Raw genomic sequence first — 17,196 nt, 5'->3', positions numbered from 1 at the left:
CACAAATAGGATGTATTCTTGTGCTGGGGATCGATTTCAGACCTAAGGAACAGACATGAATTTCTTGACTTCAAGAAGGTTAGCTTTCCGTTTCCACACAGTGCAACAGAGTTAACCAGACTATGAGTTCCAATCCAGTCCTAGCAGTAAAAATGGCACCTTTATACTATGTGACGCCCAATTCTTAGGTATTTCATTATGCTTCCATTTAATGAATGTGATTGTTTAAATACTTCATGAAATATTGATTAAAATCGATCAGTATCCTATAATATAATTGTGTATAATTTTATCCTAGAATTATTTAAGAGCTGCCCATTCAATCATAACATACATCACATTCTCTTGGTATTCATATAGATAGGAATGACTTTCTAAAGATCTCCTTCCATTTGGAGTTGGCAGGACAAGGATTCCAACTGTGGGCTCCAGCTCCCACCATTTTAACTCAAGGATAGGGAACTCACTGGTCTGTCCAAGAACAGCAAGACCAATGATTAGGCAGGCACCAGTGGCACTCAGCAGTCTTCATTGGTATTTACAAGCCTGTGATAGGAGGATAATGGTCAAATTCACAGTAGGCAGGAAAGTCCTTGAGATTCCTGTCCAACTTCAGTGCAAACAAAGCCAGAAATAGAGCCATGTAGCTCCAGTGGTAAATGGCTATTCCTGATCAAAAGCTCACAATACACACACACACACACACACACACACACACACACACACACACACACACACACACACACACACTGCAGTCTAATCATCTATCTGTTTATATATTGGCCATTCCTATGGGTTGATCTCAGGTCCTCAAATTTGCTCGCCAACTTCTCTTGCATCAGACTGGCGTGCTAACAGTTACCCACTCACGAAGTGGCCTGCTAGCCCCTGAGTTCAAGTCACAGAACTGCCAAAAACTTAATCCTGGGGAAAGCCAATTGCCCCACTTGGTTTCTTTATCAGTGAAATTTCTGCGACTCAGGAATGATGTAGAATACATAGGCAAATCTATGTCTTATGTAATAGGATGCCAAAAATATTATATTTTAATCATATTCACTAAAATATATAAGAAACAAAACACAAAATAAAATGAATATACTAACTGCAATATGCAGTTAGTATAAAGTAAAAATGTGTAGGTCAATAAAAATCATGTACTTAAAATATATAAATATATTATTTTTTTGAGTGCCAAGACTTGAATTCAGGCCCTAGAAACAGGCCTGACTTTCTTGTCTTCCAGAATGGTGATCTTCCCCATCCCCCACAGTGCTGCAGATTTACCCAGACCCTGAGTTCAAATCCCAGGCCTGCCAGAAAAAATGACATGAATTCTAAGCCAAGGAGCCTCATAATTTTTTAAAATATTTTTAATGTATGTACATATGTATGTATGTATGTATGCATGCATGCATGCATGCATGTATGTATGTATGTATGTATGTATGTATGTATGTATGTATTTTTCTTTTGTCAAGCACAGGGCTTGAAATCAGGTCATGGCAATTCTGCCTCAGCTTTCATCACTCTAGCCTGTGGTGCAGCCACTGGACCCATAGCCGAACCTGGGTTCCTGAGACTCAAAGGCTGACAAGAAAAAAAAATAAATGAGACACAGAAAAAAATAAAAAAGAACTGGCAACTTGCAGATGGCTACCGGTTTTACATTTTTCTTCTTTTCAAGGTGACCATCCTGCAACGGAATGACACGGTTGAAGAATGTTGGTAACGTGGGGCATTGCTGAAGGCTGGCGGGCTACCAGGGAAGCCATAGGCCTACATGGAAATATAGTACCTGTGTTTGAAGCCGGGTCCTGATTCTTACCAATGGAGGGAGATCCTAAGAGTCTCCTTCCTATTCATAGGAATACCGATGGAAGATTATGTATGGCAAGGTTGAATTAGTTGTTTCTGAATACTACTATATAAATAGAGTGATTTTAGGAGGCCAATGGATTTTAATGAATATTTTTGACACATTCAAAGAATACTATTAATTACCTGGACACAATAGTTTCAGGACAGTGGTTGATTTAATAATTAAGGATGAAAACAATAATATTAATTACATGGATGTTTACTAAATAAGATTGATAGGAATTGATAGGAATGTAGCCTATGTAACCGAATAATGTATAGACATCTCTGGCACTCTATAAAAATCAATATTTATTTGTGTACTACCATCTGCATGTCTATCTATTCTAATTTTGTCAACTCCTGGAGCTGGATCTCAAGTTCTGGAAATCCTTGTCAGCTCAATATGCCTCAGGCTGGCATACTGACACTCATCCATTCATGAATTAGGCCTTGTAGGCTGTGACTTTAGATGCCAGCACTCACAAAAATTGAATCATGGAGTAAGAAGCCCATGGTGACACATGTTTTCCTTTTCTGTGAAAGTCCTGGGTATCAGGTGTGAAATTTCATACATAGGCAAATCTATATCCTATGTAATAAACGTAATAAATATTTCATGTGTAATATATGTCAATAAAATAAATGGTAAGTAAATGAATAAAACAAAAATAAAATAAATAAGTACACTATGTGCAATATGGGATCAACATACGGGGTTCGATTTCAGGGCCTGGGAAGTGACTGGCAGCTGAATTGGCTAGAGGCTGCTGTTCTGACAGTCAGCCATTCATGAATTGAGCCTTCTAGGGCCTCAGTTAGATCCCACCACTGCCAAAAAATGTAATCTTGGAGTGGGAAGCCGAGCATGACACATGTTTACTTTTTTTTTGAAAGTGCTCGGTGACAGGTAGTATGTATAATTCAGATGCAAATCTATATGTAATATATGCAAATCTATATGTAATAGGATGTTGTAAATGTAAAAAATGTCATAGGTGGAAGAATTGTCACTACAATAAATGAAAAACAGATATAATTAGTAGTGAATCATTCTAGGATGAAATTAGACACAAAAACTATAGGATGTGGATTAAGTTTAATATTTTATTAAGTATTACCAGAATAAAAATTGCATGGAAACATAAATACCTAATAATTGGTAGTAACACATGATGCATAATTTAATAATATATAGATATCTGTCTCATTCTATAAAATATGAAATTATGTATATGGCTGTATGTACATATGTGATAAACAATAACAAAATATTGAGTAATTTAGTTAATGCTTTATTAATTGTTAACTGGGACACATCATTAAATGGAGACATAATTTAATAAGTAATAATTGGTAGTAATATCTATAATTAATAATATACAGACATCTTTCTGTGTATATAATGCTTATATACATCAATCCCTATCTATTTATACCTCGTTCACTCCTGGGGTTTGGTGGTTGACTGCTCACCTAGTGAGCATGAAGCCCTGGGTTCCATTCCTCAGTGCCACATAAACAGAAAACTCAGAAGTTCTGCTGTCTTTTGATCAATTGAGGTCTACCCTTGAGCACAAATGCTTAGGGACAGTGTCAAAACCCTTACTCAAGCCCCAGGACTGCCGCCAAAAAGAGGTATAATGTTCTAACTGCAACTATAAAAGGATAGGACTTCAAATACCACATGACAGAGCAAGCTAGGAGTCTGGTGCTGACAGCTGCCACCTAACCTGACTTAGCAAGATATAAACTGCTGCAACCCAGCTCCACGGGTTACCCCCATCATCCTGGCTTACCCTGGCTTACCCCTGATATACTGGCCGCTCTGGGGCTTTAATACCTGTCAGGAAGTCTGCTAGACTCTTTGAAATATGGCTCAAAGTGGTAGAGTTCTAGCCTTTTGCAAATGTTATTAGAACAATAATATCCCCAAGCTTTAAGCTCAAGCTCCATGACTAATCCCCCCCAAAAAAAATCCCACTAAACTGTTAGGTGTGAACTTGTGTGGTTTGTGAAATGTTCCTCAAAGAATGGTGATATTGATTAGAGCGCCCTCAGTCTAATGAGAGCTTGTGGGACAGAGCTATGTGCTGAGTCCTCCATAGGGTACTCTGTGCTGAGTCCTGCACATGGTGCTATGTGCTGTGTACTTCACAAGGTGCAGTGTGCTGAGTCTTGCATTGGGTGCTGGGTTCTGAGTCTTTCACGGGATGCTGTGTGCTGAGTCATGCAAAGAGTGCCATGTGCTGTGTCCTTCACCAGGTACAGTCTTTAATTGGGCCCTTGTAAGATCTCCCCACTGAGATGATTATGCACACAAGAATATTGAGGCTCAGATATGTCTCCATGACAGGGACAAAATTACGTATTACTGAAGACTAGTGAGTTGTCTACTTCAGACAATTGTTCTGTTTTGTTTTTTCTGTCATGAACCTTGAAATAGGGACCTAAGTTCTGACCCTTACCTCTTGGGTTCATGATTAGCAATCCACCGCTTGGAGCCATGGACCCCATGCCAGCAGATGCCACAGCCTAGGGGACTATAGCTGAAGTCTCTCATCCTGCCTTCTCAGGCAGTTGAGATCTGAGGATCTGGGTTCCAAATTATCCCAGACACAAAAGGTCCCATGAGCCTATTATCTCCAATTCACCACTAAGAAACCTGAAGTGGAAGCTAGGTGCTTGTCACTCATGCCTGTCATCCTAGCTACTCAGGAGGGTGAGATCTGAGGATCATAGTTCAAAGCCAGCCTGGGCAGGAAAGTCATTGAGACACTTAGCTCCAATGGGCCACCAGAAAAGCTGAAATGGTGTTTGGCTCAAGTGGTAAGCACAAGACTTGAGCTGAAGAGTTCAAGGACAGCACCCAGTCCCAGACATCAACTCCTACAATAATAAGAAAAGAGAAACAAACTAACAAACCTGAAGTTTAGGGCTTGGAATGTGCCTTAGGGGTAAAGTGCTTTGCAAATATGAAACCCTGGGTTTGATTTCTCAGGACCACAACACTAAAAAAGGCCTGAAGAAGCTCTGTGGTTCAAGTGGGAGAAGGCTATGATTGTACAAGAGAAACTAAGTACAGTGCTCAGGTCCTGAGTTCAACCTCCAAGAATGGTGTATGTGCCCGTGCCCCTGTGTGCCCGTGTGCGTACACATACACACACACACACACACAGAGAGAGAGAGAGAGAGAGAGAGAGAGAGAGAGAGAGAGAGAGAGAGAGAGAGAGAGAGAGAGAGAGAGAGAGAGAGAGAGAGAGAGAGTAAAAGTAATGCTGTTACCCAAAATGGTTAAACACCGGGCTTCTGCACTGAGCTCATGGTCAGTACCCTGGCCCTGTGTTCAACCCCAAAACCTAGCCACCCAGGGCCCAACTAGGAGAGGTCAAATGTTTCAAAACCTGATGAGATTCACCAGCCCTAGATAATAGGAAGCTTTGTGATATCAGATATGTGCTTGGATTTCCCAAGCTTCCAGAAACCTAGAAGAAACATCAAAGGCCCATCATCACTGGTAATGAAACATTTAATTAAGTTCAGTGCCCTAGTTGTCTGCCAGCAGGACTCTTGAGCACTGTATCTGAACAGCGGAATATAGTCTCACAAAGGAAGGATAAGTGCACAGGACTTGGCCTGACACAGGGGGTGGTACAAGTGAAGGCTTCCTAGCAAACCAGAGCACTGGGGATAGAGATAGTTTGGGGTACAAAGAGACCTTTTTCTCCTGACCTTCAGAGCCTGCCCAAAATCATCCTCACTATCTGACCCAGATGGAGTTGTTTGTTACACAGCTGTACAGGAGCAAGGCCTTTTGTCTGCCTGTCGAGACAATGAGAGAGACTTCTTCCAGCAGGCCTGGGATGCAGAGAAACCCTCAGGCTACACTGGGAACAGTGAGGGGAACCCTGGATTATGCACTGCCATGAAAGCAGTCTCTGTTACTAAATCATTTTATTGAATACAAATTTCCTAGCTTAGTGCCATTCATCATAACTACTGTGGAGCTTCACCTATAGGAATGCATCCATACATACCAAAATACATGGAGATACAGGCTATTTTTGAGAAGGCAGTTCCTGGGGTTGAACTATGAGCCTGGACATTGTCCCTGAGCTCTTTTGCTCAAGGGTATTGCATTAACTTTGAATCACAGCCCAACTTCTGGGTTTTTCTGTGATCTCTTAGAAATAAGAGTGTCATGGATTTTGCTTTGCTGGCTGGATTCAAACTCAGATTCTCTACACCTCAGCCTCCTTAGGAGCTGGGATTACAGTGAGAAGCCACTGGCACCTTCTTTCTTTTCTTCTTCATTGTTTAATCTGGACAATCTGACTTCTTAACAGGGTCATTCCAACGGTTTGAATTTATGAATTAACTACCCAATGTTCTTTATAGCTGTTTTCTCTGAGAAGAATTTTCTCTCCTCATCTTCTCCTCTCGGTCACAGGTTTGAAGCCAAAAGTTAGAAATGAGTGTCACAGGATTTGGGAGCAAATGTCCACAGGACACGCCAGTTCTGTCACTTAGCATTGAGCTGCAGTGAATTTGTTGTCTCAAGCTGAGAGGACCAAAAGCTGGAGCGATCCTCAAACTGTCTTCATTGCTCCTTTTGTTTATAAAATGATCTAATAATTATGAGTGTTGTGTGTCTCCAACTTTATGTATCTAGAACACACTAGACGCGTCTTCATGTTTCTCTTTTTCTCTAGTGCCTCTCGAGGTTTAGACTAAGGGTTTGTGTGGAGGGGCTCCTTGGTGTATTCCTGAAGAAAGTCGCTTGATTCCTGTTCACGAGATTGCCATTCAAATTCAGCCTGAGCAGAAATTCTGTGAGACTCTTATCTCCAATAAACCACCAGAAAACCAGAAGTGGAACAGTGGTCCAGCGAGTAGAGCTCCAGCTTTAAGAGAGAAAGACGAGCAGGATTCACAGGTCTGACCAGGAAGGAAAGCCTGGGAGGAGCTTATGTCCAATTAATGACCAGATGGCTGGAAGTGGAGCTGTGGCAATGGTAAATCCTTAGCCTTGGGAAAAACAGCTGAGGAATGCATCAGGCACTGAGTTTAAGCACTAGTATGGCCACAAAAAATTTCAGTGCCCTACCTACTTATTCTGTATACTACCTACCTGAATGCAAACAGACCTTATGCAATGCTTCTCCTTTTATTTACTAATTTATTTTTCAGATATGCTCCTTGTGTATACTGCATCATTCTCTTCATTTCAGGCCCATGGCTTTTCTCTTCCAGGGTTCCAGGCCTGGGTACTTATATGATACACTGACGCTCTCAGCAGCCTTTATTTAGATTTTATTATGAGGCCAATGGAGGAACAGTAAGAAACCAGGCAGGAGAAGAGAAGATCAGGTTTCGTAGAAGTAACCAGTATTCAGAAAATTAAACCTGGGTATGTAAAATGGCAGCATACTTATGTAAAAAACTACCATTAAGAAAAAGATGAGGGAGCTGGGAATGTGGATTATTGAGAGAGTGCTTCTCAAGCATGCAAGAATCCCTGGGTACAATTTCTCGGTAGTACATACACAGAATAAGCCAGAATTGGGACTGTGGCTCAAGTAGTAGAGTGCTACAGACAGTGCTCAGGCCTTGAGTTCAACCCAAGAACTGGCAAAGATATACCGAGGTGTTGGGACTTCATCTGTCCCACAAAAGAAGGACAGGGTACGAGGAAAGGTCAGTGCAGTGCTCACCCGTTCCCTAGCCTCCCTCATCCTGGAAGACAATCAGACACAGCAGGGAGCCAAATCAAGCAGGAAGAAAAACTTGTTTATTAACAGAGAGCAGCACTTTTTAAAGCCAAAAAGGGTGGTTGGTGCCACGTGTGACTGCTGCTCACCACAGTGACTCAGGGCCCAGTGGCAGGATGCCTGCCCTGTGCCCTGAGAAGTCCCACCTGGGAGAGCATCTGTCCTGCCTCCAGGCCAGTTCAGACCTGCAATTGTACACAACAACCCTTGTTTCCTCCTCTAACAAGCAGCTCAATAACCAACCACCATGGGAACCCAGTCTGAGAGGCACAGGCACAATGAAGGGGAAGCTGCCAAAGCAAGCGTTTGGAAAGGAGCAGAGATCACAGCAGGCAAAGCAGCCATGAGGATGTGTCTGCAACGAGTCCTTAGCTGGGTTCAGGAAAGAGAGGCCAGTGCATGTGGGCGGGGCACTGCCATAACCAATTTGAACATCTAATAAAGCTGCCTCTGGTGGATAGATGGCTTCTGATTTGACATCGGCAACAGAATAAGGGGCTGCAAATTCAATGAATAGTCTCTGTCCAGAGAAACAAGGTCAAACGCTTAAGTTTCTGCACTTCCAGTGGTTCCTGGTATCTCCAGCTGAGTGGACACCTTTCTGTGGCCAGTAGGTGCCACGCCACCTTCTGCGGAGACTGTGTGAGAGATCGTGTTAGACAAAGAGCTTCAAGGAAGCATGCCTGCAGGAAGGGGGTGTTGGTTTCTTTGTTGCTTTGTATGTCCCTCCAGCCCCACACACACTATAACCCCTGCTTTCACTGTATTTGATGTCGGTATAATTAGTGGAGGGGAATGGAAAAAAGAAAATCGTTTAAATAGGGATACGAGTGGACCAATTGCAACAATGAGATGTACAAGTCCTTTTGTCGAAAAACGAACTTTACCACTTGGGGGGGGGGGAGGAGAACTCGGTGGGGGAGGTGGAGTGAGATGGGAAGGGCTATGAAGGGGAAACAAAGGAGAAGGCTACAATGCTTGATAAGAAATGTACTCATTATCTTGCCCATGTAAATTTAAACGCTCTGCATAGTATTTTTACAATAATAAAAAAATTAACAATGCACATAAAAAAGAAAAAAGAAGGGAAGGCTATGTTGCTTCATGGTTCAGAGTTTTAGTTGATCTTGGCTGAGAGACAATAGCCAAGATTAACACATGATGGTGATTTCGGAGCAGAGAGAGAACTCCTGAACAAGTGTGTTTCTCATTTTCCCTCCTTTGATTCTAAGTTCTAAGACTTCAGGATAGTGCATGATCAGCATGTGTTTTTCCACTTTAGCTAAATTTCTCTGGGAACTCAGTCTCCCATACACCTAGTTGTGTATGTTATTGCTCTCCTGCATATTTTTCAATCCAACCAAAGTGACAATATGACTTAACCATTTCATTTGAACGCAGCACCCAAACACATCTCCTTATACAAAAACGTTCCACTTTTGTCTCCAAAAGACCTACATTCCTGTTCAGACAGTAGCATAAATGGAGAGCTAACAGAATGCATTGCCCCTCTCCAAAACTCTGTAGCTTTGACTTCCAACACCATTCAAAATTCCAGCTTCAAAATGTCCACAGAGACTCAAAGAAAATTCTTAGCTGAGAGTTGCCATGAAAATAAAACAAAATAGGGCTGGAAAGGTGGCTCAGTGGTAGAGTACTTGCCTTGCATGCATGAGGCCCTGATTTCAATTCCTCAGCACCACATAAGCAGAAAAAGCTAGAAGTGGGCACTGTGGCTCAAGTGGTAGAGTGATAGCTTGAGCGGAAATGCTGAGGGACCGTGTGCAGGCTGAGTTCAGGCCCCATGATCAACAAAAAAATGTAAATATATTTTTTAAAAAAGCAAAACCAATTATATGCCAAGTATAAAGTCACATGCTTTTAATTAAAGCTACTCAGAGTGAAGACAGGAGGATCACAATTCTAGGGAAGCCTGAGTAAATGCACTAGACCCTATGTGGAAAACAAACTAGGATAGTCCAGGTTTAAGTGGGAGGGTGTTTACTAGGACAGTATGAAGCTTTGGTCCAATAAAGAAGAGGAAGAGAGGAAGAGAAGAAGAAGAGGAAACAAAGAGGTGGAGTAAGAGGAAGGAAGAAGAGGAAGAGGAGAAAAAGGAAGTATAGAAAGAGCAACAATGAGGAGAAAGAAGAGAAAGGAAGAAGAGGAAGAGGTTGACAGAGAGGATGAGGAGCACCATATCTTCAATATATAATAACATAGTGTAAACATTCCTATTCCTAAACAAAAGAATTGGAGAAAAAGGAAAAAAATGGATCAGTAACTCAATTAATGGACAAAGAATTTGACTTGAAATTTCTTAATCGAACAATGTGTAAACAGACAAAAGCATTAGCACCTGTAAAATCACTTATAAAATAGAAATGAGATGTCATTTCATACTCACCAGAATGGGTAAAAGATGTGCATTAGAAGGTTTGACAAGGATGTAAAGAAATTGAAGCTCTCATACATTGTAAAATAGCACATTCATCTTGGAAATTAGTGTAAAAATTCCTCACAAAGTTAGTTATAGAAATACCAAACAGCCTAGAAACTTTGTACAGCCTAAAAACTTTGTCTATAATTTTTATACACTTAAGTTCAAAACAGCAATATTATCCATGACAGCCAAAGAATTGAAAAAAAATTCACGCTGACCAATAGGAAAACAGATCACAAAACATTTTATACTCATGAAATAGCCCATTATCAAGTAAAAAAGAGAAATGGAGAATTGATATTAGTGGAAACACTGACAACAGGCTAGATGTAAAGAGCCAGAACAAAATAACAAATAAAATGATTTGATTTTAATGAAATTTTTGAATTATCAAAATCAGGCATAACAGTTTCTTTGGGGTTGGAAGTCTAAGGAGAATTCAGAATAGCTGCAGACAGGTATGAGATTTCTTTGTGAATGATGAATATTTGAGAATATTCCAAGGTGATGATGATTGAATATACTTTCAGAATACAAAGAATCCCTAAATTTTATAGAATTAATTTAACAAATATAAAATTTTTCAATTACACATAAAATGATTTTTAAAACGGATACTAGATAATCTTTAACCAGCAAAAGTGTTCTACCATGAAAGTAGACATAGAATATAGCAAAGTGGTAGAAAGCAGGAGCACGTAAAAAAAAAAAATCAATGCATATGCTACAAAATTAAGAAAAATCAGAGAATAAGTGGTTGGGAGAGATGAGTGGAAATGTTAAAAAGGGATTAAAGTGATCAAGATGCATTGTATTCACAAATTACTTTATTGAATGGCAACTCCTTTCTTCAACTATTCAAATAAAATATTTTAAAAACTAGCAAAATAATTAATTAAACAAAAATAAATGATGAATAGATAAATAAAATACAATAAAATAAACTATAGATCTATAACAATATAGGCCAGAAATTTAAAACACAAACAAGAATAAAGTAGTTTTGTTGGTGCTTCTAGATATATAAGGTAGAAAATTTTGACTACATCTAATTTATTGAGTTCTTTTGTCAATGGCATTAATTATGCCAGTAGTAAAAATAATCATGAAGTTCTGAAATGAGCAACACAGTATCTAGGATATTACTAATTACTAATGCAAAGATAGATGCAAAGAAAGATAATGCAAAGAAAGATGGAATAGTATATGTTTGTATGATTAGATAAAATGTCAGAATGATGTCTGTATGTAACATAGATATCACAGAAATAAACAATAGAAATTTAAATGTATAAGCCAGGGTATTACAACATGATTACAGCAAGTAATTTATCTTTTTTTTTCTGGAAATGAGAGAAAAATAAAAGCAATAGTGCATAGTACAACAGTCAAAAACTACCAAAAGTGGTCAAAGTCACAAATACTACTTTTAATCCTATAATAGGAAGGTGAAGTCACCCTAACAATCACGTGTGGGAAGATAAACCAAGACTGCACTGAATTCTCTATACTCACATTTATACAGTGAAACATGACCACACATTCTTTTAATAAACTCAGCACCACCTTATGTTTATTAACACCTGCCTATGGTTTTCTAAACTGAAAAACTGGACCAACATCATTGCATTGCTATAGATTAATTTAGTGTTAAATAAATTGGTTTGCAGAGTTTAAGCAAATGGTATGAATTCAACAGTACAGTACCAGAATTGTATACAACATACCAATTTTTAGCTTATTTTTGGAATATGATCTTGTGTTTATGCTTAGGCTTTCCTGGATTGAGATCTTCCTATCAAAGCTTTCTACATAGCTGAGATGACAGACAGATGCCAACTTGACTAGCAATTGTATGAGATGTGATCATTGTTAAGTCTACAGGGAACCTACCACCTATGCCCATCTCCTTCACCAGTCTGAACCCAGTAATCACCTGAATGTCCATTAACTAACTGTGTGTCGGAAAAGGATCCTTGGATCTGAGATTACTTCCTCCAAGTCTATTTTCTATTGTGACTTACTCATTTTAATTTTTTTCCTGAAATAGTCCAGGGGCTTAAAATAAGGATCTATGCACTCTCCTGAGCTTAATGTTGGATCAAAGGCTAATAAACACCATATATGACTAAGCTTATATTAAAATGAAATGGTAAATTAATATATATGATAAACTGATAAGAGAACCTACTAATGCTTGTGTGTGTGTGTGTGTGTGTGTGTGTTTTATAAGAGCACACTTTTAATACTCTATTCACTATAAACAGTAGAAAATTATCTAGGATGTTATTTTTAGGATAGTAAGTTCTGTAGAATCGGTGACATAAGCTTCCACATTCCAGGATCTTGAACGTATTCTGTTCTTGTTTGTTGAACCATGAGCTTTGAAAGCAAACTCTCCTATATCTGAATTGCCAACAGGGAAGTAGCAGTCTAACACTACATACATATCATTGAATCTCAAAGTAATAGGTTTTTTTTCACATCAATAAGATAATTACAAAAGGGATGAACACACAACAATTAAGTATCTAGAGTGAAAGGGAAACAAAAAAGTAAGCTTTATTTGGGGGGGGGGTGGGTCCAGTTGTGGGGCCTGAACGCTGGGCTTGGGTGCTGTCCCTCAGCTCTTCAGCTCAAGGCTAGTACCGACCACTTGAGCCATAGCACCACTTCCGGCTTTTTTTCTGCTTATGTGGTGCTCAGGAATCAAACCCAGGGCCTCATGCATACAAGGTAACGCTCTAACACTAAGCCACCTTCCCAGCACCAAAAGTAAGCATTTTTTAACTCCATATGATAATTTCACAGGGGATGAAAGAACTACAATTAAGTATCCAAAAAAGAGCCATCACACCTTCACAGCATCCTGTTATATTGTTACAATTGGTAGCTCTTGTTAACTTCTCAGTATGCCTAATATATAAATTAAGCTTTGCCATAGTTATTATTGTGAATCTCTTAGCCTATCATAGTATTCTTTTCATTTGTAGACCCCCAAAAGATGACTTACTTCTTCTATTTAAAGACATGCCTTCAGCTTTAGTGTTCAACCATGCATTTTCAGTCTTCTCAATTATTAACAGCTCTTTTTCTGAGTATATGTTTTTTCCCCTTATTTAGGAATTGGTACTAAATGTTAAAGAATCCAATCTAATAGAAAGTGTAAACACCCCTAAGCTCTAGGAGAGAGGTGTTTGGTTTTTTTCCTCCCGGGATGGATAACAGGACCTATTAATAAAAAGGCTGCTCTAGAACTTTGTGTCACTGAAACTAGTACTGCTTTATTGTTCTAGCTGTTCCTGGGGCTTGAACTTAGGGCATGAGCTCTGTTCTTGTGGAACTTTTATCTTCTACCACATGACCACAACTCCACTTTGGTGGTTAATTGGAGATAAGAGTCGCTTCGATTTTTCTGTTCGTCCTGGCTATGCATTATCCTCAGAACTCAGCTTGCTGAGTAGCAAGGATTACTGGTAAAACAACAGGGCCCACTGCTTTAAGTGTTGATTTTTATTGTTATTCTGAGCTCCAACTCCTTTCAGGGTGAAAAGCAGTCACTGGGGACTCAGTTTTGCATGGGTTTATTTGTATAGCAATTTTTAAATATTTATTTGCTTTCTTGTTACATTGTTGCTACTTTATCTTACCTTCATTTAGTATTGGTGTCTACATTTTACCTTTTATTATTACCAACATATTTCATGAAAAAATGGGATTACTGCACCGAGAAATTCAAATTAGTACAGTATTAGTGGTTTGCCTCATTTGAGGAAGGTTCTCTGCCATAGAGTTCCCAACACATAGATATTCTCTTCACTTAGAACACCAGGCTACCAATGAAAAAATGGGGCCTGACAGGAAATTGGATAGCACCAGGGGGGTATCTCCAGATAAGAGAACTCTTAGCCACATTCCAAAAACTCACACTGCCATCGTCAAGATCAAGAAACACACCAACCCGGCCCAGAGGCTTCTCTACATAGTGAGGCAGCAGTGGGGAGGTGGTAAAAATGGTGGAAAGTGTGTTCTCTTTCACAAACAAAAGGAGGAAAAGATCCTCAGATTCAGTGAGGTTGCTTTCTATGGAGGAATGCCTAGTAACTCCCAGGGCCCAGGTGGAAGAGTCATCCACACTAACCTCCCAGTAATGTTTCCCAGAGCTGAAGACTTGGCGTCCAAAAGCAGTAAAGTGGAAGGACTCTTCAGAATTCAAAACTGCATAGGGCTTGTCGTGTCCAACACAGCTCCCAAGATCTTGATTCCGCGTAGCTTCATTGAAAGCAATCTCCACCTTGTACTGGCTGAGCCTCTCTATCAATCCAGGAATGGGAGGGGCACTGAGCTCTGGCCTCAGAGGAAGAGGCAGGAAGAACAAGACTGACTCACAGCTTTCTAGGGTCAACTCTACATCCTGAAGCAGTTCTACATCTGGCTTCTGGTATGTTTCGATCAGCTTCTGATACATATTCCTGAGCTGATGTTTCTTCTGAAGCATTTGGGTTTCCCTTTCTCTGAGTTGCAGTAACATGGCTCTTCCTTCATTGATCAGTAGCTGGGAATGGTGTCTTTCCTCCTCCTGGACACCCAGCTCTAAAAACAGCACTCTAAAAACATCCTTAGTCATGCCTTGGAATAGCTTCACATACCAAATCCATCGGTTGATGAGTCTCCTCTTCTCCTGTAAATTGTGCTGGTTTTCTTGAGTCTTTTCCCATACAGCATGCATCTGCTTTGAAATCATCTCCCTCTGCTCCTCAGCAGCCCTTTCTATGGGATGGTGTTTGTGAGCCCTGTGCTCCTGAGACTCGGAGCAGCTCCTACAGAGCAGGGCCCTGTCTACCTCACAGAACATCTGCTTTGTCTCCCTGTGTGTCCCACACATGTATTCCTCAGAGCTCAGAAAATGCCTGAGGCTGGCTCTTCTGGCAATGGCCACCAGGCTCCTCAGAACCACGTTGGTTTTGAGGTCTCTCTGCTGGCTTGGTTCCCTGCACACAGGGCACGTGGCTGGAGTCTGGGTCTCTTCCCAGCAGAGGCAGAGACAAGGTCGACAAAAACTGTGCCCGCACTCTAGGGTGACTGGCTCTATGAAAGTATTTATACAGATGGAACATCTCAGTTCTTTCTGGAAGGCTTGGGCAGTGTCAGGGTCCATCATTCCTAGAATCTAATGAGGTGCTGGTGGCTCACCCGTAGAAGCCTAGCTACTCAAGAGATTGAGAGCTAAGGATCAAGCTTTGAAACCGCCTGGGCCACAAAAGTCCCCCTGACACAGACTCTTATCTCCAATTAACCACTCCAAAATCACAAGTGGGCTGTGGCTCCAGTTGTAAAGCACTAGCTTTGACCACAAAGTGGCCCAGGGACAATGCCCAGTCTTGAGCACAAAGTGACCCAGCAACACTGCCCTACCACTGGGTTCAATCACTGCAACCGACAAAACAATACCACCACCACCACCACCAAACCAAGGAGAGAAGAATTAAAAGAGGAGTAGATTCTCTCACTCTAATCCTCACCTGGAGTATCCAAGCTCCAAATGGCCTCAGTCCTGCTGATGTAGGATCTTCAGCAATGCCTGAGTCTCAGACTTCCACTCTATTTATACTGAAAGAGGGTGGGTCCAGGAAAGGAAGTCTCTGATTGGTTGCTTAGGGAAGCTGATTTACATATCAATAGGAGCTGGAATTTACATCCTAGCAACCACACCTTCACTTCCTCTTTCAAGGACCTACTTCTTACAATTAGGTTAGGTTATTTGAGTTAGGTGCAATGTAGGTTTGTCCAGGATTGGAAAAGTTTATTGTGTTTGTTTTATTTTGTTTTGTTTTGTTTTTTACTTCTGTGTATGTTTTATAATGGAACTATGCATTTATTACTTTTCCACAGGACTGTAGGCCATATTACTGACATTATCCACTGTATCTTGTGGGTCTTCAAAAGTAGCTGAGTTCGTATTTCTTAACAGGTGATCATCCTATACTTTTATTATTTGTAATTTGTCAGGCCTGATGTTGGGCTGGTACTTTACCACTTAGGCCTTGTCCTCTCTGTGTTTGCTTTTGTTTTTGGAATAGAAACTTGTGTTTATTCTTAGGATCTCCTTGACTGAGTTCTTCCAATTCACAATTTGCACAAAGCTGAGATGACAAGAATTATCTCTTGCTTGAGTTGTGATCAGGATTAAATCTGCCCACAGACCAGCCCCTCCCACCTTTCCCATCACCTGCCTGATTCATACCAGTAATCACGTGACTATCGTTGATCACCCGACTATGAGGGAACAAATATCCTAGGCTCAGAGATCACTTCCTCTTGTCTATTGTCTATACTGACTCATCCTTTCGATGTTGTTTTTCTTGTTGTTTGTCTGTCAGTGCTGGACTTGAACTCAGGGTAGAGGATCTGTTCCTAAGCTCTTCTTCCACTCTATTTCTCTTATCTTTATTTCAAATATCATTTATGCCTTTTTATTATAAAATGATGTGGTATTATAACATATAATTTAATAACTCAATGCCGTTTTTGAGAATGATCTAAAAATTATCATAGACATAAATATACATATATATACATATAACTATATACATTGGATTTCAAGAGCACATTATCAATATTCAATTCGCTATAAATTTTATCCTATCAGAATATTCTCTTTAGGGTTATAGGTTCTGTAGTTTCCCTGGCATAACCTTTCCCATTTGTGATTTTGTTAGTATAATAAATTTTGTACCTTTCTTGATGTTGATCCACTAGCTTTGAAAGCATAATCCCCTATCTGAATTGTCAGCAGAGAAATAGTAGCCTAACACTATGTTTGCATCTTTGACACTCAGGCATTGACTCTCAATCTTTTTTTATTTTTTTTATTTTTTTTAAATATTATTTTATTTTATTTGAGAACATACTGTACAGAGGGGCTACAATTACATGGGCAGGATAATGCATACATTTCTTACCAAGCATTGCAGCCTCCTCCTTTGTTTACCCTGCACCTCCCTTCCCAGTCTCCCCCCTCGCCCCACACAATTATACCCCTCTCCCCACCCCCCCCACCGACATTGTAAAGCTGGTTTTGACATGACATTTTGTACTTCTCATTGTTGCAACAGGTCCACC

This window comes from Dipodomys merriami, unplaced genomic scaffold, assembly GCF_024711535.1.
Source record: "Dipodomys merriami isolate MVZ:Mamm:240054 unplaced genomic scaffold, mDipMer1.0.p SCAF_167, whole genome shotgun sequence".
In the NCBI taxonomy this organism is placed as follows: domain Eukaryota; kingdom Metazoa; phylum Chordata; class Mammalia; order Rodentia; family Heteromyidae; genus Dipodomys; species Dipodomys merriami.
This window is presented reverse-complemented; position numbering follows the sequence as displayed.